This window comes from Alosa sapidissima, chromosome 10, assembly GCF_018492685.1.
Source record: "Alosa sapidissima isolate fAloSap1 chromosome 10, fAloSap1.pri, whole genome shotgun sequence".
Taxonomy (NCBI): Eukaryota; Metazoa; Chordata; class Actinopteri; order Clupeiformes; family Clupeidae; genus Alosa; species Alosa sapidissima.
Window position 1 is genome coordinate 37,802,494 of NC_055966.1, and position 25,000 is coordinate 37,827,493.

General features: G+C 45.3%; 1 protein-coding gene across 1 annotated transcript in view; it reads left to right on the plus strand.

The window, feature by feature from the left end:
• Nucleotides 1–25,000, plus strand: part of iglon5 (IgLON family member 5) — a 206,592-nt gene that overhangs the window by 155,018 nt on the left and 26,574 nt on the right. The gene's annotated exons all lie outside the window — the stretch shown is intronic.

Sequence of the window (25,000 nt, forward strand, 5' to 3'; positions counted from 1 at the left end):
TATAACTCCTTGTCTGAGCGACTACCAGGCCTATGGTTTTTAAAAGTCAGATGTTCCCTGACAAAGACATTCGAAAATTAAAAATGTTTATTGACTTGAAAAATACACTAATTTTTGCAAACTCCCTTCATTCAACCCTTGAAGACATCGCGGTCTGGTGCGCTATGTAGATTGTTTCTCGTACCATTTAATTTCTCAGAATTTAGGTCTACTAGGCCTACAATAACGTCATCACCAAATACATCTTTTATTTTTAGTTGATCAACCACAAAGAGTAGCATAGGCCTACTGTGCACAGTGCACTGACGACTGTAGCAGCCCAAGGTAACCAGTTGTTGTAGATGAGCGGCAACCCCTTGTTTCAGATAGCCTGGACAACATGTTACCTGGGTGTTGCCTACCCCTACTGAAAAAACCAGCCTGACCAGCTAAAGATGGTTTGCTGGTTGACCAGCTTGTTGACCAGCTTGTTTGACCACCCTATGATGGTTGACCAGCTAGACCAGCAAATCTCTTGCGAAAACATACCTTCAGCTGGTTTACCCACCTAACGATGGTAATTCAGCTGATTTTGCTTGTCGTACCACCTCAAGCTGGTCATTTTAGATGGTGTTGCTGGTCTACACTGCTGATTTAACTGGCCGTGCCAGCTTATGTTGGTCAAACCAGCATGACCATCTTACACCAACAATGTCAAGCTTGGCAGGCTGGTCACCAGCATGACCATCTTGCACCAGCTGTATCCCACAAGACAGGCTGGTCAAACCAGCATGACCAGCTTCCTCAGATGGTCACGCCAGCATATCCAGCTGGTGGCCCAACCAGCTACACCAGCAAAGACCAGCAAGAGCTGGTCAAAATTGCTCAAAAATTACGTTCGAATATCCCCCCTGCTGACCAGCTAAAGGTGGTTTGCTGGTTGACCAGCTTGATAACCAGCTTTTATGACCACCCTATGATGGTTGTCCTGCTAGACCAGCAAAACTCTTGCGAAAACATACCTTCAGCTGGTTTTCACAGCTTATGATGGTAATTCAGATGGTTTTGCTTGTCGTACCACCTCAAGCTGGTCATTTTAGCTGGTGTTGCTGGTCTATAGTGCTGGTTTAACTGGCCATGCCAGCTTATGTTGGTCATTCTAGCAAACCAGCATGACCAGCTTGACAGGCTGGTCACCAGCATGACCATCTTGCACCAGCTGTATCCTACAAGACAGGCTGGTCACACCAGCATGACCAGCTTCCTCAGATGGTCACGCCAGCATGTCCAGCTGGTGGCCTAACCAGCTACACCAGCAAAGACCAGCAAGAGCTGGAAGAAAACCAGCAAAGACCAGCTAAAACCAGCTACCAGCATAAGCTGGTTTCTAGCTGTTTTTTTCAGCAGGGCCCTCTAAAATAAACACATGTATTCGAATATATTGGAATATCTAGGCCAGTGGTCTCCAACACAGTGCCCACGGGTACCAGGTAGCCCGGGGAAGGCTATGTGGCGCCCCCAGCGCACTTTCTAAAAATAGCCAACAGGTCGCCTGCAGATCACGCTCTAAAAACACGCTCCATTGTGAGGTTTTCAATAGATATTTAAGTCTAGACCAGAACCATTTTAAGGATGTATGTAGCATCTGTAACATTAAATTGATATTGGTGATACCTTACAAATTGTAGCTGCATTAAGTTTTAGCCTTTGGCTCCAAATCAGTTTCCCATTAAATCTTTAAACAACAACGGAAGCGGAGTGCATACACGCTGCTCGCACGCATAGACAGTAAAGGGGGAAAAAACTTGCTTGTCTGGTGTAGCCAATGGAAGCATATCTTTGCAAAAGTTCTGTGGCCATTCTATGTTCGTCAAATACGGTTCTTGGATGATTGTTCAAGGACTGAAAAACAATTGCTTTAGCTCACAGGCCTTTTCTCCTCCGTAGGCAACTGCCGTATAATAGCGCTGAAAATGTTATAGCATGCATGACTGAGCAGGACTGTGCATTACCCTTTTTTGTCAGATCATGGATCATTTCAGGTGTGCAATAACTTAAAAAGGAGTTTTCATATGTTAGGGTGGTGTGGGCGATTACTATTGAAATGTTAAAACCGAATTGTCCACTGAAATCAGAACTTAAACAACCCCTGAATTCATAATGGTGGGTGGGTATAAATTGGGTACAAATTGTAACCCAAATTATTAATTGCATAAAAAGATATTTTTTTTTGTAAAAAAAAAAAATAGATTAGATTCTCCATGCAAACTTTGAAATGAACAAACTGAACTGAAAAATGTTGGTAGTGTTGCATAGGTTATTGATATTAAATTTGAAAATACAGTTGCTTAATATTTAAAGACGTATAGGCCTGTACAATATTGATAATTTAAAAGTAAAAATCACATAGGCCTATTATTTAGGAGGACTACCCTCGCAAAAAAGGGGTGAGGGTATGTTTGTTTTAAATGAGTAGCCCTCCATATGATTTTGGGTCTTCAGGTAGCCCTCATTCCCAAAAAGGTTGGAGACCCCTGTTCTAGGCTATATTATTTGCGCAATATGTCAGTGACGCGCATCATGTCATCTGTTTTTAACATTTTTTGTATGGTTATTGCTTGACAGGGGGGATCCCAAGCAGCTTTCAACCATAAGGCATTTCCTAATTCACCTGACACTGATATTCAAAATGTTGAAACTATTTCGGCATAGCCTATAAGCAGTTTAATTAAATGTAATGTTAGTTGTAAACAAACGGGCTACTTGGTGAGGCTTGGCCTCACAGATGCGCTCGTGCCTTAAATGGCAAAACAAATCTTCACGATAGGCCTATTAACTGACCGCCCGATTCACGTTGGCTGGGGGGCAGGGGGGGGCCATCAGACATTTGTTCCCAAGGGTCTATGAATTGTTAATCCGGCCCTGCCCCCAACGAACGCAACTTTCCACCTCGGAGACAGCTTAAAAGAAGTCTAGAGGACTCCTAACTCACTAAGACCTACTTACTGTAGGCTGCGCAAACCACAGGCCTTTTTTTGGGCAAGCCTGCATTTGAGGCAGGCCTTATGTTGAAGAATTTTATATAAATCCTGCAGCTGTGGATAGTGTGGCATGCTCACTCTTTATGTCTCCTTCTTGCAAACTAGGCCTATAGCCCAAGCATTTACGTCTTCAAAAAATAACAACTTGCCAGATATGCCTTCATATCTTTGGGCTTCATTCAGCATTTTGTTCTTCCACTGGAAATGACTACATTTGCTGCCTGCTGCATCCTTTCTGTTTGAATTGTTTAGAAAATGTTTGACGTCTTGATTTAATGCATTAAACATTGTTTGCTGGTAACCGGCCACAAATAGCCTACAGATTCTTGTGTGCGTACATTCTCTATTCTCTCCAAAATGTGCCCGTTCTATAGGCTGGCCAAGTGCGTAATTCTGCGGCATAAAGCAGATGTATTTGTTTATTGTACAGAAAAATAAAAATAACCTATCAAGCAGTCAATTGACTACATTGCAGTCAATAAGTAGGGCAAATTACGAAACCAAAACGTGGGTCATAGTTGTCTAAGCCTCTGCTGTGAGGCCAAACCCATGAACAAAGACGCATTGATATCTGCAATAGTTTTTTTTTTGCGAAACAAGCTCACAGCCGAACAAGTCATACTGAAGGGAGAGGCAACTGGCATGTGATCTCCCCACGGGCCAATGGATGTACAAGTTTTCTCCTGTGCCTACGATATTTAATCCAGTGTTTTGTCAAGTTGCAAAATGCTATTCATTTTAACAAATTTTTATTATAGTATGAAGTAGTTTTTGTATAGGGTACTATCTTAATTGCTTTATACTCAATACTGGACCAATGGCTATTGCATCTGTCTATTGAAAGTGAGAATGTGGCATGTGATCTACTGTGTAGGCTTCATAAAATAAAATAAACAGATTGCTAATGGCCTACAAGCTGATCTGGGGTGCGTTTCCTGTACAGCTACGGAGGTTAGCTTTTTACTAACAGGATGCATCGTTCAACTAACCAACATGTAAGTTACGACTGTTTCCCAAAACTGTCGTACTTACATAGTACTGTAAGTTTGGACCATGATAGTTTCCAAACTTCAGTAGTCTAGACTAAGGTGGTTAATGACGTTTAGTAGCACGTGAACGGGCACCTGCACATACTTCTGTGGCGCATTGCGTTAAGGCCGGCAGATGACAGTTCCATCTGCCGGCAGATGGAACTATGCTTCTACTAGCATTCTACCACAGGTCGAGAGGTGTAGTTGTAACTACACAACTTTACGATAGTGGTTGCGAACGTTCGTTGCTACTATGGTTTTGGGAAACACTAACGTAGTGTAACGATGCATTGGACTATATAAGTTCTAAATATGAATGTAATTCTGCGGCATAAAGCAGATTTATTTGTTTATTGTACAGAAAAATAAAAATGACATGTCAAGCAGTCAATTGACTACATTGCAGTCAAGGCAAGGCAGGGCAAATTAATTTACGAAACCAAAACGTGGGTCATAGTTGTCTAAGGGCTTCTACATACTCGACGCACCCGACCGGTAGCGCGACACCGTGACGTCAAAATGACGTAGATCTTGCTGGCGCGCCAGGATTTTAGCCAGGTAGCGCGAGGTAGCGCACCACTCATTTTTTTTCAGACGAGCGCGACAAAGCGGAAACAGGAAGATGGACTAGTTCGAGGGCAAGCGAGAGTTGCAGTGTTTTGATACAGTCGTGAATTTAGTTAGTTTCAATAGTTTGCTGGATAAGTTAACAAAGTTACCAGCGAGAGTTGCAACACATGGAATTAAGAGGAAAGAATAGAAACTATTTATTTTCAAACAAAGGGTATCTATTAAGGCCTGAACAAAATCTCTTTCCACTTCAGGAAATTACACAAACTCAGCCAGCTGCTAGCTAGCAAGCCAGCTAACTAAACTGTTTAAATGATTAAAATTTCCCTCGGAAATGACAAAAGTATCTATCTATATATCCATCTATCTATCTACCTGTGCGCACACCTTGGAAAATGGTATAAATGGTTACGGCGCTTCTGTGACGTCACATTGTCGCGCTACTGGTCGGGTGCGTCGAGTATGTGGAACATTTAAGCATCTATAGCGTAGCCTGTTAAAAACGTTGCAGAAGCCTACCCAAGGCTACAGATTAATTCTGAACAGTTATTTCTCTACTGGCTCAATTATCACACCACTGTTTTGATTTACCTAGTTGCGTTAACCCAACACTGACAATAATGTAGACAGCAAATTTCGATTTTCGTTACCACCGTGTAGTCAAGCCTTAAGCCATACCCAAGTAGCCTAAATCAAGGTAAATCGAGCTTTTTCAGAAGGGGCAGCAGGCAGAGCGATGTACAGTGGCAGAGCGACGCACAGTGGCTAAAAGTGGTACTAAAGCTTCACGCAGCTTCACGCCTCGTAATGCGCGACTGAAGTGGCCATTTGAAAGCGATGCCCACTGTATGGTGTGGGTGGTTGCGTTTCTTTAGGAGTCCGCTGTCTTGGTTTGTATAGAAATGGATATTAAGTGACACATACACGAAAGACGGCGGACATACGGGACCGACGGTAATAGGGGGAGTTCCGATATTTCTCTTCCACTGTATGTATCTGCGTTTGTGTTGCATATGGAGGTTGGGGGTGAGAGAGGGGGAGGTAGATGGTCCTCCCTGTTTATCAGAGTCACTTCAGGTGGTCTGCTTTGGACCTCCTTCATATCTCCCTGTCCTCCTCCTTAATGCCTCTCCCCTCCTTTCTCTCCTCTCTAGCTCTTCTCTCTTCCCCCTTTCTTCTCCTCTCATCCCTTCTCTCTTCCCCCTCTCTTCTCCTCTCTGCTGTGACTCCAGACTGCATGCCTCTTTCCCCACACTCAGCATTCCTCCCTCCCTCCCTCCCCACACATAGTTAGGAGCGAGAGATAGGGCCGCATTGGTATTCCGCTGGAGTCACTGCAGCCAAAGCATCGGCTGCTAGTGGAGGAACGTGGAGAGGGGAAGAGGAGCCAGTGCACACGTCCAGACACACACACACACACACACACACACACTCGTCCAGACACACACACACACACACACACACACGTCCAGACACACACACACAGACACACTCGTCCAGACACACACACACACACAAACACTCGTCCAGACACACACACACACACGTCCAGACACACACACACACACACACACACGTCTAGACACACACACACAGACACACGTCCAGACACACACACACACACAGACACACACACACACACGTCCAGACACACACACACACACACCCAGACACACACACACACACACACGTCCAGACACACACACACACATCCCGACACACACACACACACAGACACATCACACACACACGCACACACGTCCAGACACACACACACATACACACACACACACACACACGTCCAGACACACACACACACACACACATGTCCAGACACACACACACATACACACACACACACACACACACACGTCCAGACACACACACAATCACACACACACACGTCCAGACACACACACACACACACACACACGTCCAGACACACACATCACACACACACACACACACCCAGACACACACACACACACACATCCAGACACACACACACACGTCCAGACACACACACACACACACACTCACATCACACTCACATCACACACACACACACACACACACACAAACATCACACACACACACACACACACATCACACACACACACACACATGTCCAGACACACACACACACCACACACACACACACACACGTCCAGACACACACACACATCACACACACACACACACACACGTCCAGACACACACACACACGTCCAGACACACACACACACACGTCCAGACACACACACACACGTCCAGACACACACACACACACACACATCACACACACACACACACATCACACACACACACACGTCCAGACACACACACACGCATCACACACACACATCATACACACACACGTCCAGACACACACACACGTCCAGACATACACACACACACGACACACACACATCACACACGTCCAGACACACATCACACACACACACACACACACACGTCCAGACACACACACACACATCATCACACACACACGTCCACACACACACACACACACACGTCCAGACACACACACACACACACATCACACACACACACACGTCCAGACACACACACACACGTCTAGACACACACACACACACACACACACACACATCACACACACACACACACACACACACACATCATACACACACGTCCAGACACACATACACACACACACACACATCACACACACACAGACACATTAGAGACACACACACACTCACACACACACCAGACACACACACACACACCAGAGAAACACACACACACACATCAGAGACACACACACCAGACACGCACACTCACACACACACAGACAGACACACACACTGAAATACACTCAATCATACAGACCATCATTACTACCTCCACACATTCAGACTCACAAATACACTCATAAATACACATGCACAGCCACAGATGCACACACACCGGTATTCAGACTCACAACTACACACACTACACTCACATACACACACTACACTCACATCCACATAAATACACTCACAGATATGCACACACACCGGTATTCAGAATCACAACTACACACAGAAATACACTCACACACACCCCATACTCAGACACTCACATCCACATAAATACACTCACAGATATACACAAACTTATACACACACACACACACACGCACACACACACACACACACACACACACACACACACACACACGCAATGCTCAAGACAGAGAGATCCATCTGCACCTCTATCATGAGACTTTGGGGATAAGCAGTGGCCTGGCAGACCCTCCAAAAGCCCTCCCCTCTCTCTCTCTCTTCCCCTCTTCCTCTCCTCCCCTCTCTCTCTCTTCCCCTCTTCCTCTCCTCCGCTCACACCCTTTCTCTCTCTTTATTCATCTCTCTATCTCTCTATCTCTCTCTTTATTCATCTCTCTATCTCTCTATCTCTATCTTTATTCATCTCTCTATCTCTCTCTCCCTCCATCTCTCTTAGATTCCAAGCATTAATCCCCCTGCCTCTCTGGCTACTGCAGCTCACATACCCAAATACACACAAATACACACATGCTCAAACATAAACGCTCACAAAAACACATACACAAATACACACATGCGCAAACATAAACGCTCACAAAAACACATACACACATAATACACATACATACACACACACACACACACACACACACACACATACATACACACACTCTTTCTCTCTCTCTCACCCCCACACACACACACACACACACACACGCAAAGTGCTATACATGGTACATTAGCTGCCCACATCCCTCCCATTCAATTTCAGACCTTCACCTCTTATCAAGCGAGAGCCAATCCATTAAAGCTCACACACACACACACACACACACACACACACACACACACACACACACACACACACAAAGCACAGGTCATTATACCTCTCAGCACATTCTGTCCAATTACTCTGTTGCCCTGGACCCTGTTTGGACACACACACACACACACCATTCACACACACTCACACAGTCACGTCGACAGCCACTGCCCAGAAACGACTCCTGCTATCTCACATAGCATCTTCGGCTTTAGCACAGTTAAACACATTCACCATTTAATATCATTTCAGTCGGATAAAAGCCGACACAGATAGATAGCAGAGGAGAAGATAGCGCCATCTAATGGATAATGTTATTAATGTCGTGTAGTCTCAGAGGAAAGAGAGGAGATGGATGCATAGATAAAATGATGATTAAAACATGGCCAGGTGCCACAGCTAAAGTGGGAAAGCTGCACACACACAGGGTCTGACACCGTCCCAGGTTCCATCAAATCACACACACACACGTCCAGACACACACACACACAGGGTCTGAAACCGTCCCAGGTTCCATCAAATCACACACACACACGTCCAGACACACACACACACACACACAAGGTCTGACACCGTCCCAGGTTCCATCAAATTACCCTGCGTAGCCTTCGCATATTTGCTGAGAAGGCACAAGAGCATGGCTCAGTCTCCCCACCCACCCCTGTCCCTCACACACACACACCCCTCCCCCTCCATACAGCCTTCCTCATCTTTCTCCCTTGCTTCTTTCTTTCCTCCCTCTCTCCCTCCATCCCCAGACTCTCCCTCCATCCCCAGACATCCCTCCATCCCCAGACTCTCTCTCCATCCCCAGACATCCCTCCATCCCCAGACATCTCTCCTACATCAGCAGCAATATTCAGATGTTTAGATATTTACATGGCTTTCCAGTGTGCAGCCTTGTGCCAGAAGCAAGAGCACATCCAAGAGTTCATAGAAGGCAACAAGTCCCAAATGGGGCTTAAATGAGAAGTGTGTGTGTGTGCGTGTGTGTGTGTGTGCGTGTGTGTGTGTGTGTGAGCACGTCCTAAATGGGGCTTAAATGAGAAGCCCCATGAGCCAATCACAGCCTCAGGCGTTTGTTACGGCAAGATATAGCCCAGCTCCTGGAGTGTGAAGTACAATACAGTGTTACGGGGGTGTGTTGAGCCCTTGAGCATGTCTGTGGCCGTCTCTATCTCTGCTGCGAGTGTGTGACTCATTTCATGTCCTGCCTCTTATCTTCAAGTCTGTGCCTCTAGTCTCTTTTTTCTCTCCCCTCCCCCCCCCCACACACACACACACCTGCTAGTGGTCTGGCAGTGACCTTAGCTTATATACACATATGAACACACACACACACACACACACACACACACACACCTGCTAGTGGTATGGCAGTGACCTTAGCTTATATACACATATGAACACACACACACACACACACACACACACACCTGCTAGTGGTATGGCAGTGACCTTAGCTTATATACACATATGAACACACACACACACACACACACACACACACCTGCTAGTGGTATGGCAGTGACCTTAGCTTATATACACATATGAACACACACACACACACACACACACACACACACACACACACACACACACACCTGCTAGTGGTCTGGCAGTGACCTTAGCTTATATACACATATGAACACACACACACACACACACACCTGCTAGTGGTCTGGCAGTGACCTTAGCTTATATACACATATGAACACACACACACACACACACACACACACACCTGCTAGTGGTCTGGCAGTGACCTTAGCTTATATACACATATGAACACACACACACACACACACACACACACACACACACACACACCTGCTAGTGGTCTGGCAGTGACCTTAGCTTATATACACATATGAACACACACACACACACACACACACACACACACACACACCTGCTAGTGGTCTGGCAGTGACCTTAGCTTATATACACATATGAACACACACACACACACACACACACACACACCTGCTAGTGGTCTGGCAGTGACCTTAGCTTATATACACATATGAACACACACACACACACACACACACACACACCTGCTAGTGGTCTGGCAGTGACCTTAGCTTATATACACATATGAACACACACACACACACACACACACACACACACACACACACACACACACACTTGCTAGTGGTCTGGCAGTGACCTTAGCTTATATACACATATGAACACACACACACACACACACACCTGCTAGTGGTCTGGCAGTGACCTTAGCTTATATACACATATGAACACACACACACACACACACACACACACACCTGCTAGTGGTATGGCAGTGACCTTAGCTTATATACACATATGAACAAACACACACACACACACACACACACCTGCTAGTGGTATGGCAGTGACCTTAGCTTATATACACATATGAACACACACACACACACACACACACACACACACACACACACACACACACACACACACACACACACACACCTGCTAGTGGTCTGGCAGTGACCTTAGCTTATATACACATATGAACACACACACACACACACACACCTGCTAGTGGTCTGGCAGTGACCTTAGCTTATATACACATATGAACACACACACACACACACACACACACACCTGCTAGTGGTCTGGCAGTGACCTTAGCTTATATACACATATGAACACACACACACACACACACACACACACACACACACACACACACACACCTGCTAGTGGTCTGGCAGTGACCTTAGCTTATATACACATATGAACACACACACACACACACACACACACACACACACACACCTGCTAGTGGTCTGGCAGTGACCTTAGCTTATATACACATATGAACACACACACACACACACACACACACACACACACACACACCTGCTAGTGGTCTGGCAGTGACCTTAGCTTATATACACATATGAACACACACACACACACACACACACACACACACACCTGCTAGTGGTCTGGCAGTGACCTTAGCTTATATACACATATGAACACACACACACACACACACACACACACACACACACACACACACACACACCTGCTAGTGGTCTGGCAGTGACCTTAGCTTATATACACATATGAACACACACACACACACACACACACACACACACACACACACACACACACCTGCTAGTGGTCTGGCAGTGACCTTAGCTTATATACACATATGAACACACACACACACACACACACACACACACACACACACACACACACACACACACCTGCTAGTGGTCTGGCAGTGACCTTAGCTTATATACACATATGAACACACACACACACACACACACCTGCTAGTGGTCTGGCAGTGACCTTAGCTTATATACACATATGAACACACACACACACACACACACACACACACACACACACACACACACACACACACACACACACACACCTGCTAGTGGTCTGGCAGTGACCTTAGCTTATATACACATATGAACACACACACACACACACACACACCTGCTAGTGGTCTGGCAGTGACCTTAGCTTATATACACATATGAACACACACACACACACACCTGCTAGTGGTCTGGCAGTGACTTTAGCTTATATACACATATGAACACACACACACACACACACACACACACACACACACACACACACACACACACCTGCTAGTGGTCTGTCAGTGACCTTAGCTTATATACACATATGAACACACACACACACACACCTGCTAGTGGTCTGGCAGTGACCTTAGCTTATATACACATATGAACACACACACACACCTGCTAGTGGTCTGGTAGTGACCTTAGCTTATATATACACATATGAACGAACACACACACACACACACACACACACACACACACACACACACACCTGCTATAAGCTAAGGTCACTGCCAGACCACTAGCAGGTGTGTGTGTGTGTGTGGGGGGGGGGGGGGGGGGGGGAAGAGACTAGAGGCACAGACTTGAAGATAAGAGGCAGGACATGAAATGAGTCACACACTCGCAGCAGAGATAGAGACGGCCACAGACATGCTCAAGGGCTCAACACACCCCCGTAAAAACAAACAGACACACTTGCATGCGCCACCTTGGAATCTCCCAAGCGGAGTGTAAACCCCCACAATAACACACACACACACACACACACAGACATGAATGTGCTTGGAATCTTCCAATCGGAGTGTAAACCCCCACAATAACACACACACACACACACACACACAAACACACAGACATGAATGTGCTTGGAATCTTCCAAGCGGAGTGTAAACCCCCACAATAACACACACACACACACACACACAGACATGAATGTGCTTGGAATCTTCCAAGCGGACTGTAAAAGAGAATAATACCAAAGGAAACCTGACACAACAGCTACACTACACACAGCTACACTACACACAGCTACACTACACAACAGCTACACTACGCACAGCTACACTACACACAGCTACACTACGCACAGCTACACTACACAACAGCTACACTACGCACAGCTACAGTGCACAGCTACTACACAACAGCTACACTACGCACAGCTACACTACACACAGCTACAGTGCACAGCTACACTACGCACAGCTACACTACACAACAGCTACACTACGCACAGCTACACTACGCACAGCTACACTACACACAGCTACACTACGCACAGCTACACAACGCACAGCTACACTACGCGCAGCTACAGTGCACAGCTACAGTGCACAGCTACACTACGCACAGCTACACTACGCACAGCTACAGTGCACAGCTACACTACACACAGCTACACTACGCACAGCTACACTACGCACAGCTACAGTGCACAGCTACACTACACACAGCTACACTACGCACAGCTACACTACGCACAGCTACACTACACAACAGCTACACTACGCACAGCTACACTACACAACAGCTACAGTGCACAGCTACACTACGCACGCACAGCTACAGTGCACAGCTACACTACGCACAGCTACAGGCGCACAGCTACAGTGCACAGCTACACTACGCACAGCTACAGGCGCACAGCTACAGTGCACAGCTACACTACGCACAGCTACAGTGCACAGCTACACTACGCACAGCTACAGTGCACAGAGGTCTCGGCAAACCATCATTCTGTTCTTCCCTCTCTTTCTTGCCCTCCCCCTCTCTCTCTTCCTCCCTCTCTCCATCTCTCCTTTTCCTCTGTTCATCTCTCAATTCAATTCAAATATGCTTTATTGGCACGACAAATCATATGATGCATTGCCAAAGCGTTCACAGGAATAATAATAATTACAAAAAAGTAAACAAACAAACATATACAAACATTACAAACATTTACACTTCATCAATACACTGTGTGTGCGTGTGTGTGTGTGTGTGGGCGCGTTGCTCAGTGGTCACTCCTCTTTCTGTCACAGTTGTGTATGTAGTGTGCAGTAGGGGTGTAACGGTACACAGAAGTCACGGTTCGGTTCATACCTCGGTTCGGACATCACGGTTCGGTACGAGTTCGGTACAATGGAGGGAAAAGTAAAACAAAAATGCAGAAAGCAATTTTTTTTTTATTGTGCATGTCTCAGGCTGTACCACCTAGTGTCATACAGTCTCTTCCCTGAGCTATCTGCAACAGCCTGAAGTGTGTAAGATGTAGTCTAAACAGTACAATAAGTACCCAGACTCCATCTGTAAGTTGTAAATAAAATAAGACAATCAGCTATAAAACTTAAAATAGGCCTACAGCATCTCTTATTTCTGAAAGTCCAAATTACATAAAATAATGATTTTTAAAAATCCACTTAAGCAAGACCTTCAACATCTGTGTTTAGTTGTATATGGAAGGGTCTACAATTTGCCTCAATATTTTTCAGTGTGTGTACAGTAATAATCTAGCCTACTAACTGTGAAAATATCACACTATTTTGCCTTCTTTTAAAAAACGAAATTGCTCCTTTCATTTCATAAACAGACTACAACTAGAAGTCACATGACTTTGCCCTTCGACGTTAACTCACCGTAGCATGGTTTGTTTACTAGCCTGGTTAGCGTTGACACTTACTGTCTATGCACTTAACACTACCAGCTCCTCATGTGAGAAGTTACAAGTTACCCCAACATAAAAGTAATTACCACGCGATTTACATAGCTTTCTGTCTTTACAAAATCATTTAATTTAAGCCATAGGTTTTGGCTCTTTTTGTATGTGTATCCAAAGGCTGGGTGAAGGGCAGGGGAAGTTTTTTTTTCTCATTTCAGTGATTGGTAGCCTACATCATCTGGGTGATTGCTTCGAATATATGTAGCATATATTTCCACTCACATACCCAACAACTGCTGAACAACGCCGACACACAGTTTCTTATCCACCACTCTCTCGCCTGTACTACTGTAACTGAAGTTCTCAAATTTGCGAAGAGACGGATCCTCTAATGTGTGTCGCCATAGACATAATATACATAGACGGCGCATCGACCGCTACTCCCTACTAGCGCTGACGAGATTTGGAGCCGCCATCTTGGACCGGTCATCCACTCCACTCAGTGTAATCTGTTTGGCCGGTGCAATGAGCTGTCAGTGCACTTAATTAATAATATCTCACACGTTTTTTTTTGCTGCAAAGGTCATACATGTAGCTATGATACATGACACATGATTTAGCGTATTTTAATATTCATAGTGGGTTTAAAGGGACACCAGGCAAGCCTGATGCTTTTTCTCTACGAAACTCCCCCTCGCTCGGTCTGAAGCTCTTTTCCTTTTCTTTGTGTCTTCCGTCAAGGGTTTTCGCTGCTTCTTCGCCGGCTCTGCCATTATACACACGTTTGCAACAATCGCTAGTGTTTCGTTAGCCTGCCTCTGTGCTGTGGATGCAGGATGGAAACTGAAACTGCTTTGGTCGCCGGGTACAATACACTGAACTTGCAAGCGGGATATTCTTCCTACAGGCAGTAGGGGCGGGCGAGAGAGTCTTCATTCGCCCTGTAATGAGTCATTTAACCATATACCGACTTACAAAGATGATTAATTAACACAAAAACGTTGCCTGGTGTCCCTTTAACAGTAATAGAATATTCTGATATATGATATAAAGTGACCTGACGTCCGATATCAAAACTGCGAACATAATCCATGTTTGACAGCATAGACAAAACTAGTTTGATACAAGTTTAAGGAGTTAAATATAGTTCACAGTTGACAGAAAAGTTCCATCAACAGCATTATTCACAGAAAGGCTCCATAAACATTTAAGTGAGATCAGTGACATTCAGACATCTGAGGGGTATTCCAAGTAGGCCTATGTGGTTTAGTGACAAACTTGGGTAAATTGACAGAATAAGTTGTAAACCTCCCAGTAGAAAAGCTGTATGATGCAGCAAACATGGTTGTGTGTATTTTAATATTCATAGTGGGCTATAATAGTAATAGAATATTCTGATGTATGATATATTATAAAGTGATGACATCCAATATAAACACTGGGAACATTCTGATGTATGATATATTATAAAGTGATGACATCCAATATAAACACTGGGAACATAACTAATCCATGTTTGACAGCATAGACAGAAACTGGTTTGAAACAAGTTTTAATGAGTTATGACAGAAGAATTGACAGAAAAAATTCCATTAACATTATCAGTTCAGTGCCATCAAAAATAAAGTTTGATGAACAGACATTGGTGTGGCATAAGTAAAGGAAATGGAGTAACTGGGTTCAAAATCAACAGCATTTGTTAGACAAGTTCCATAAATATTGTAAAGTGCAAGTTTGTAGGTTTGTTTCTGATCCTTAAAAAACAGACATTGGTTTGGCATAGTAAGTGTAACAGTTCATCAATTCAAGACAAAAAGGTGACTTGTCACTTGTACAGTGTCAATGGGTTCATCAACAGCATCTGTTATTTACAGTTCACAGAAAGGTTCCAGCCCCAATGAAGAGATTAAATAAAAAGGAATTAAGAAACATTTTAGAAACGGCTAAGATCAGCCCCGTTCATTGCAATCAGTAAAGAATCAGGGAGTGTCTTCACAGGCTCAGTGAGATAGAGGCTACGATCATGCTGTTGGTTCTATGATTTCGACAACTACTGGTGCATGTAATTTTGTATGTTCCCACCTTGCTAAAATTGCTTGGGTACACTTTGGCTGAGAACAAAAGTGCTTCAGACAGCAGGTGGGCAAATAAGATGGCATAGTAAACTGGGTAAACTCCATAAAAGAGGACTGAGTCAACCAGACGATGGGAAAATGGGACACAGAGTGGTGAATGCAGGTGATGAAGGTGGAGCTCATAAATCAAATATTCAGTCACAGTGTAGCAGATGCCCTGCAATACTGCAATGAAGAGCTGCACCTTCCTCAGTTCCAGGGATGTGAGGAGACTGTTCAGTTCATTCACAGTCTCCTTGAGCAAGGCAGTTGTTCTGGGGAGATATAAAATAAATAAATGAATAGGAATTTGAGAGGCATCTTATTCTTGTTAGGGTAAATGACGTGTGAATAATACAGTGTTGGGCAAGCTACTTCGAAATTGTAGTGAGCTAAACTATCAGTTACTCTGCCATGTTTTTCTCAAGTTGGTGTCTCTTACAATTGTCAAGTATTTTGCTAATTGGTATTCCCTGTTAAGAGTCAAATAACTTTGTAGTTTACTTTGTTTTTCTGTTGTTTTTGTCCAGTAGGCCTATGTGAGATATTTTTCTTTCTGGGTGTTGATAATTTGGTTGGTATTTATTCTTTCAAGAGGGGTGCCAGTGTCCTGAGGCTGAATAGTGATGTTAGTTCCATTGGTTGTTTCTTGCTGGAGCCTATGGACCAACTGGATGAGGGGACTCTTTTCCGTGTTCAATTCTTGGCTCTTTAAGGCTTTGAAGTGATAGGATGTGGGGTCGCTTGTTTTTAAATGTTGCCAGAATTTGATGGCTCTCTTTTCAATTTTTAGAAGGAGGGGGAACTGGCCGAGTTCTGCCCTGCATGCATTAGTTCTGCCCTGCATGCATTAGTTGGTGTTTGTTTCTGCATTTTTAGAATGTTCCTGCAGAATTCTGCATGCAGGGTTTCAATTGGATCTTTGTCCCATTTTTCAAAATGGTGGTTTGTTAGGGGACCCCACACTTCACTGCCATATAGAGCAATGGGCTCAATAACTGATTGGAATATTTTGAGCCAAATTCTGATTGGTATTTCAATATTAATAGATTTTTCATCTCACTCACGGCCAAGCTGAAGTTTCCGTTGGAACTGATTGTCAATCCAAGGTAACTATAATTTGTGACATGTTCTATTTTTAGTTTATCAAATGTGAAGTTGTGTTTGTTTCCCTGACAATTTGTTCTCTTTTGGAATGTTAATACTTTAGTTTTTTTGGTGTTAATAGCCAGTGCCCAAGTCTGGCAGAATTTTTTCAGTACATCTAGGTTCTGCTGCAGGCCCTCTGCTGTTGGAGATAGCAAAACCAGATCATCTGCAAATAAAAGAAATTTGATTTCGGAATCATGAAGGCTGAGGCCAGGTGCTTTTGATTTTTCTAGTTGGTTTGCCAATTCATTGATATAGATGTTGAAGAGAGTTGGTGAGAGTGGACAGCCTTGCCTCACGCCCCGCCCTTGAGTGAAGTGGCTGGTTTGCTTATTTCCAATTTTAATTGTGCATTTATTGTTCGAATACATTGTTTTTATTATGCTGTATGTTTTGCCTCCAATACCACTGTCAATTAGTTTTGAGAGTAGACCTTCATGCAAATTGAATCGAAAGCTTTTTCAAAGCAGGCAAATACTTAGGATTTGTTTTGGTTCATATTTTTGTCAATTAGGGTTTGTAATGTGAAGATATGAACTGATGTTCTATAATTTGGTAGGAATCCAATTTGGCTTTTGCTTAGGACATTGTGCTCGATAAGGAAGTTCATGATTCTTTTGTTCATGATGCTGCAGAAAACCTTACACAGATTACTGCTTACACAGATGCCTCGATAATTATTTGGGTCTAGTTTGTCTCCACTCTTAAATATGGGCATTATGAGTCCTTTATTCCAAACGTCAGGGAAATAACCAACACTAAGAATAAAATTGAAGAGTTTTAATATCGCCATTTTGAGTCTGTGATCAGCAAGTTTTAGCATTTCATTAAGAATTCCATCTGGTCCACTCACTTTTTTTGGTTTTAGGGTGTGCAGTCTGTTAGTTCCTTTTCAGTGATAGGGTAATCTAGTTGGTTTTGGTATTTAGAAATTGTGTCCTCCATTTTGGTCAGTTTTTCGACTATTTGGATTTATTCATGGGTCATATCTGTTTTGTTATACAGATTTTCAAAATAATCTTTCCATGTATTGCCCTTTTGTATAGCTGGTTCTTTATGGGGCTTTTTGTTTAGCGAGTTCCAGTTGTCCCAGAAGGTATTCGTATTTAGTGATTCTTCAATTGTTTGTAGTTGGTTTTGAATATGATGTTCTTTTTTCTTTCTAAGTGTTTTTTTGTATTCTTTGAGTTCCTCATAGTATTGAATCCTTAAATCGTCGTTGTTTGGCTGTCTATGCTTTTGTTTTGATAATTGTCTTAGTTTTTTCCTCATCATTTTGCAGTCCAAGTCAAACCATTTCTCATCACTTTGTTTGGTATTTCTTCTTTTTTGAGGGGGATGTAGGGCTGATAGCTCTGCCAGGTAGTCAAATAAATGGTTTATATTTTCTACTTCTATATTGTGGGGGTAACTACTAAGAGGGAAAGTCTCAATAGTTGGGGAAGCTTTAGGGTGATGGAGAGCTGTTTTCTTTGCTGTTCTTAGTCCATCTGTAACTCTCTCTCGTGCGGAACAGCTTGCTGGGCTTTTCTTGTATGTTAGAGTTTTCGGTAACACTTTACTTGACGGGTGAGTTTATAACACATTCATAGCAGCTGTCATAAACTGCACATAAAGCATTCATGACTGTTTCATGAGACATGACTCAACATTCATACCAAACCTTTCATGAATGTGGAGGACAGAACAACGACAACTTGTCAAAATAAAAGTCCAACCTCGTATTTGTGTAACCTGGATACCATTAATTCAATCTCTCCAGCCTTTGTAAATATTTCATGAATATCTTATGAAGTCTAAATCGAATGTCACTTTACTATACAAGTTGTGAAGTATTCGTAATCACTGAGTTTAACACTGGAAGGTAAACTAGCCTACATTCAGCTGACCCATATTTGTGTAACCTGGAACGGTTAGACATTCCCAGTAGCAAAAGATGAGAAATCAGATGAGAATGTGGAAGACAGAACAACGACAACTTGTCAAAATAAAAGTCCAACATCGTATTTGTGTAACCTGGATACCATTAATTCAATCTCTCCAGCCTTTGTAAATATTTCATGAATATCTTATGAAGTCTAAATCGAATGTCACTTTACTATACAAGTTGTGAAGTATTCGTAATCACTGAGTTTAACACTGGAAGGTAAACTAGCCTACATTCAGCTGACCCGTATTTGTGTAACCTGGTACGGTTAGACATTCCCAGTAGCAAAAGATGAGAAATCATCTGCAAAGGTTACATCATAAAACAAATACATTTTTATGAAACAAAAATTATTTGCTTGACCATGTTCTGTCTTTTTGGCACTGGAGTAGCCCATTGACTCAGATGTGACGTGATCAGGTAAGAGGTTTGGACCAAAAACGGCAATGCTGCTTTGCGACTTTGGACTTTTATTTTGACAAGTTCTCGTCGTTCTGTCTTCCACATTCATGAAAGGTTTGGTATGAATGCGAGTCATGTCTCATGAAACAGTCATGAATGCTTTATGTGCAGTTTATGTGCAGCTATTTCTCGATATCCTATAGGACAGAGGGTGACCTCATTATTCCTGCGCCATGTTTCTTGTAAAATTATAATGTCCATGTTTGAAATGCTTTTCTGAAATTCCACAGTGTTAGTTTTGCAACCAAAAGTGGATGATATCTATTTATCATATTAGTTATATTATTTATATGTTATTATTGAGTTATTCATATGCCGTGTATACTGTATATTAGTTGTGTTGTGAACTGGTTTTTGTATAAAAATTGCATTACATTTTTTTTTTTTTTTAGTTACAGTACTCACGATCAGCTCATCAGACGTGTGCATATGAAAGTGAGGAGTTCTTTAATGTGTTTCAGCTCAGTGTTGTGGCTGCTGATGGGCGCTTTCAGTGCCTCAGCGTAGCTTCTGTCTTCCTCCCTGTGCTGCTGTGGCCACAGAAATGCGTCAGGCGGCTCTGCTGTGCTCCTCAGCTGTTTTTGCTGGTGTTGGCCTTTTGAGTCCAGCTTTTCAGTTCCAGGTTGATGACACTCAAGGCCAGATGTACTAACGGTTTTGCGCCCATTTCAGGCGTATTTGTTTCGCAATGTGCGTGTAAAATCATTGCGAGGTATATACAAACAGGCCGCAATGATGTAAAAGCGCAAACTGCCTGTCGCGGGAGCTGAAAGTAGCAGATTGCGATTGTCATGTCATGCATATGCATTCATGGGAGGATCCAGGGGAAAGTGGGAGTTTAGCGTAAAAAGATGGGAGGGGAAGAGTAAAGAGCGCCTAGTTATGTATTCCGCGGTATGTATAAAGACTGCTCCTGAAAGCGCACGTCTATTCTGCGCCTAAATAATTCTGCTTTGTAAAAGCAGGTGTTAATCCACATTGCAGTTCAATGCGTCAATAAGAGAACCTTTCAAAGACAACAGAATCGCTATTTAGAACACCAGTTTTTGTGGTGAAAGTATTTGTACTACCAAAAGCAACCTTAACTTTCGTTGGCCTTTCGCATGTCTTACTTTCACTTTCACGTCATTCACTTAAACTTTCCTACTTGCTAGATTTGACCAATCTTCCATAGCCTACGTGCACAAGTAGTTTGAGTAGAACTACTGATCTTCATTATATCCCTGCTTGTTGACATCTTATCATGTATGGTATTATTTCATGATCGCTAAACGTTTGATTCTTTTTAATGTTGTCATCAGTTAACTTCATTCAACTGCGCTTGTAGGCGCTGCCATTCAGTTGTGGATGTTCGTAAATTGCGTTTATGGGCCGAGAAGGGCAGAGAAAGGCGCAGTTTACACTAAGGATTGAACGATTGATAAATACGACGGAAACTTGGGTCTGACAGCGCTCGCAATCTGCAGTGTGTCCATGGCGCTGATAACGCTACGTTTGCAAATGTACGTACATCTGGCCCTCAGAGAGGTGAGTTTGCAGGTGGGTCGCAGGGTGTCGAGTTTGGTGCTGCGTCACAGGATGTCGGGTCTGGTGCTGCGTCGCTGGGTGTCGGGTCTGGTGCTGCGTCACTGGGTTGCGGGTCTGGTGCTGCGTCGCTGGGTTGTGGGTCTGGTGTGGTGCAGTAGGAGATCGGGTATGGTGCTGCAGTGCAGGGTGTTGGGTCTGGTGCTGGGCCTCGGGGGGTTGAGTCTGGTGTTGGGTCGCGGGGGGGTGGGTTTGGCGCTGGGCCGTGGGGTGTCGCTGGACTGTAGATTGATCAGCTCTGGAGGTTTGAAGCACCTGTGTTGATGATGGGCAGTGGGGGGACTACTGGGGTTTCGACTGAGGGCAACATCCTTTAGTGTTTTAGCAAACATGCGGACGCAGTCTTTATGGAGGTGGACGTGGTCGTTAGAGGCTGTGGACATCAAGATCAGGGTGGTGTGCCAGGTGGACGTTTGGCATTAAAGCACATCTGCGGGTTATGTCAGTCCTTTGTAAAAGGGTGGAGATTATTACTGTTGACTGGGGAAACATCTGCACAGAGTCTGCCACATGTTCCTGCTGTGTCCTGAGCTCATTGGTTCCCACATGGATGATGATGTGGCTGGGCTCACCCAGATGTTCCTTGCTAAGTTGCTGCAAGACATTGTCAGTTTTGGGGCACCACAGTTTTACGGTTTTGTGTGAGGGAAATAGCTGGTCAGTCTTTATAAATTTCCCATTTGAATCCATTAAGATGACTATTTCTGCATCTAATTGTTCTGGTGATGTCTGAGGAGACTCTGCTGATGTTGAGGATGATGTAGAGGGCTCTACTTGCGTGGCAGGGGGTGGTGCTGCTGGAGTAGAGGGCATAGGTGGTGCTGCTGGAGTAGAGGGCATAGCAGGGGGTGGTGCTGCTGGAGTAGAGGGCATAGCAGGGGGTGCTGCTGGAGTAGAGGGCATAGCAGGGGGTGGTGCTGCTGGAGTAGAGGGCATAGCAGGGGGTGGTGCTGCTGGAGTAGAGGGCAGGGGGTGGTGCTGCTGGAGTAGAGGGCATAGGGGGTGTTGTTGCTGGAGTAGAGGGCATAGCAGGGGGTGCTGCTGCTGGAGTAGAGGGCAGGCGGGGGTGCTGCTGGAGTAGAGGGCAGGCGGGGGTGCTGCTGGAGTAGAGGGCAGGCGGGGGTGTTGCTGCTGCTGGAGTAGAGGGCATAGCAGGGGGTGGTGCTGCTGGAGTAGAGGGCAGGCGGGGGTGCTGCTGCTGCTGGAGTAGAGGGCATAGCAGGGGGTGCTGCTGCTGGAGTAGAGGGCAGGGGGTGCTGCTGGAGTAGAGGGCAGGCGGGGGTGCTGCTGGAGTAGAGGGCAGGCGGGGGTGCTGGAGTAGAGGGCAGGTGGTGGTGCTGGAGTAGAGGGCAGGCGGGGGTGCTGCTGGAGTAGAGGGCATAGGGGGTGGTGCTGCTGGAGTAGAGGGCATAGCAGGGGGTGCTGCTGCTGGAGTAGAGGGCAGGGGGTGGTGCTGCTGGAGTAGAGGGCATAGCAGGGGGTGCTGCTGGAGTAGAGGGCATAGCAGGGGGTGTTGCTGCTGGAGTAGAGGGCATAGCAGGGGGTGCTGCTGCTGGAGTAGAGGGCATAGCAGGGGGTGTTGCTGCTGGAGTAGAGGGCATAGCAGGGGGTGCTGCTGCTGGAGTAGAGGGCAGGTGTTGTTGCTGGAGTAGAGGGCAGGTGCTGCTGCTGGAGTAGAGGGCAGGTGGTGGTGCTGGAGTAGAGGGCAGGCGGGGGTGTTTCTGCTGGAGTAGAGGGCAGGTGGTGCTGCTGGAGTAGAGGGCAGGCGGGGGTGTTTCTGCTGGAGTAGAGGGCAGGTGGTGCTGCTGGAGTAGAGGGCAGGTGTTTCTGCTGGAGTAGAGGGCAGGCGGGGGTGGTGCTGCTGGAGTAGAGGGCAGGCGGTGGTGCTGGAGTAGAGGGCATAGCAGGGGGTGTTGCTGCTGGAGTAGAGGGCATAGCAGGGGGTGCTGCTGCTGGAGTAGAGGGCATAGGGGGTGGTGCTGCTGGAGTAGAGGGCAGGTGGTGCTGCTGGAGTAGAGGGCAGGTGTTTCTGCTGGAGTAGAGGGCATAGGGGGTGGTGCTGCTGGAGTAGAGGGCAGGGGGTGGTGCTGCTGGAGTAGAGGGCATAGCAGGGGGTGCTGCTGGAGTAGAGGGCATAGCAGGGGGTGCTGCTGCTGGAGTAGAGGGCATAGCAGGGGGTGCTGCTGCTGGAGTAGAGGGCATAGGGGGTGGTGCTGCTGGAGTAGAGGGCAGGTGGTGCTGCTGGAGTAGAGGGCAGGCGGGGGTGTTTCTGCTGGAGTAGAGGGCAGGCGGGGGTGTTTCTGCTGGAGTAGAGGGCAGGTGGTGGTGCTGGAGTAGAGGGCAGGTGGTGGTGCTGGAGTAGAGGGCAGGGGGTGGTGCTGGAGTAGAGGGCAGGCGGGGGTGCTGGAGTAGAGGGCAGGTGGTGGTGCTGGAGTAGAGGGCAGGTGGTGCTGCTGGAGTAGAGGGCAGGCGGGGGTGTTGCTGCTGGAGTAGAGGGCAGGGGGTGGTGCTGCTGGAGTAGAGGGCAGGCGGGGGTGTTGCTGCTGGAGTGTTTTGTGTTACACTCTCTACTTGCTGTCTTAATACCTGCATTGCTTCATCTCTTATAAACAATTCATCTTTGAGGTGTTTTAGGTGCCCTCTGAGATTCTCTCTGTCCTGCTCCATCTCCCTCATCTCTTCCCACAGTTGTTCAATGTAAGACATAATTTGCACTTTAAAGTGGCACAACTGTTCTCCTACATTCTGTGATGATGTGTGTGAAATCATCTGCTCTCTGAGTTCTATCAGTTCTACCTCTTGTAGGGAGAGGCTTTCTCTTATTTGATTGACTTATTGTTCCAGCTGTGTGTCATTGTGAGTTGGCTTGTGAGTGACATCATTATGTCTGTGTGTCTCTTCATTTTGCTTCTCTGCCTCGTGTTCAAGTTCTCCTGGACAGAGCTTAGACATGACTCACTTCCCTGAAACATTATGGTCCCGTTGTGATATATACTTACTGTCAGAAAAGAGTCGTTGTCCCCCTCTTCACGTATTTGGATTTGTCTACCATTGCATATGCCTTGTTTTTTAATGGACTTGTAGTGTTTGCAAAGGGCTGTATGCCAGGCATTGCAGTCTTTGTAAACAGGAAAAGGTTTGAGATGGTGAGTTTACCTCCTATTTGAGCAAAATCTGCCATTAAAGTCTCTGGATTTTCCCTAAGCAGTTTGTGTTTGTAGGCTTTTCTGTCCTTTAGACTTTTCACAGTCTGTGGATACTCTATGGAGTGGGGGAGGGGCGCCC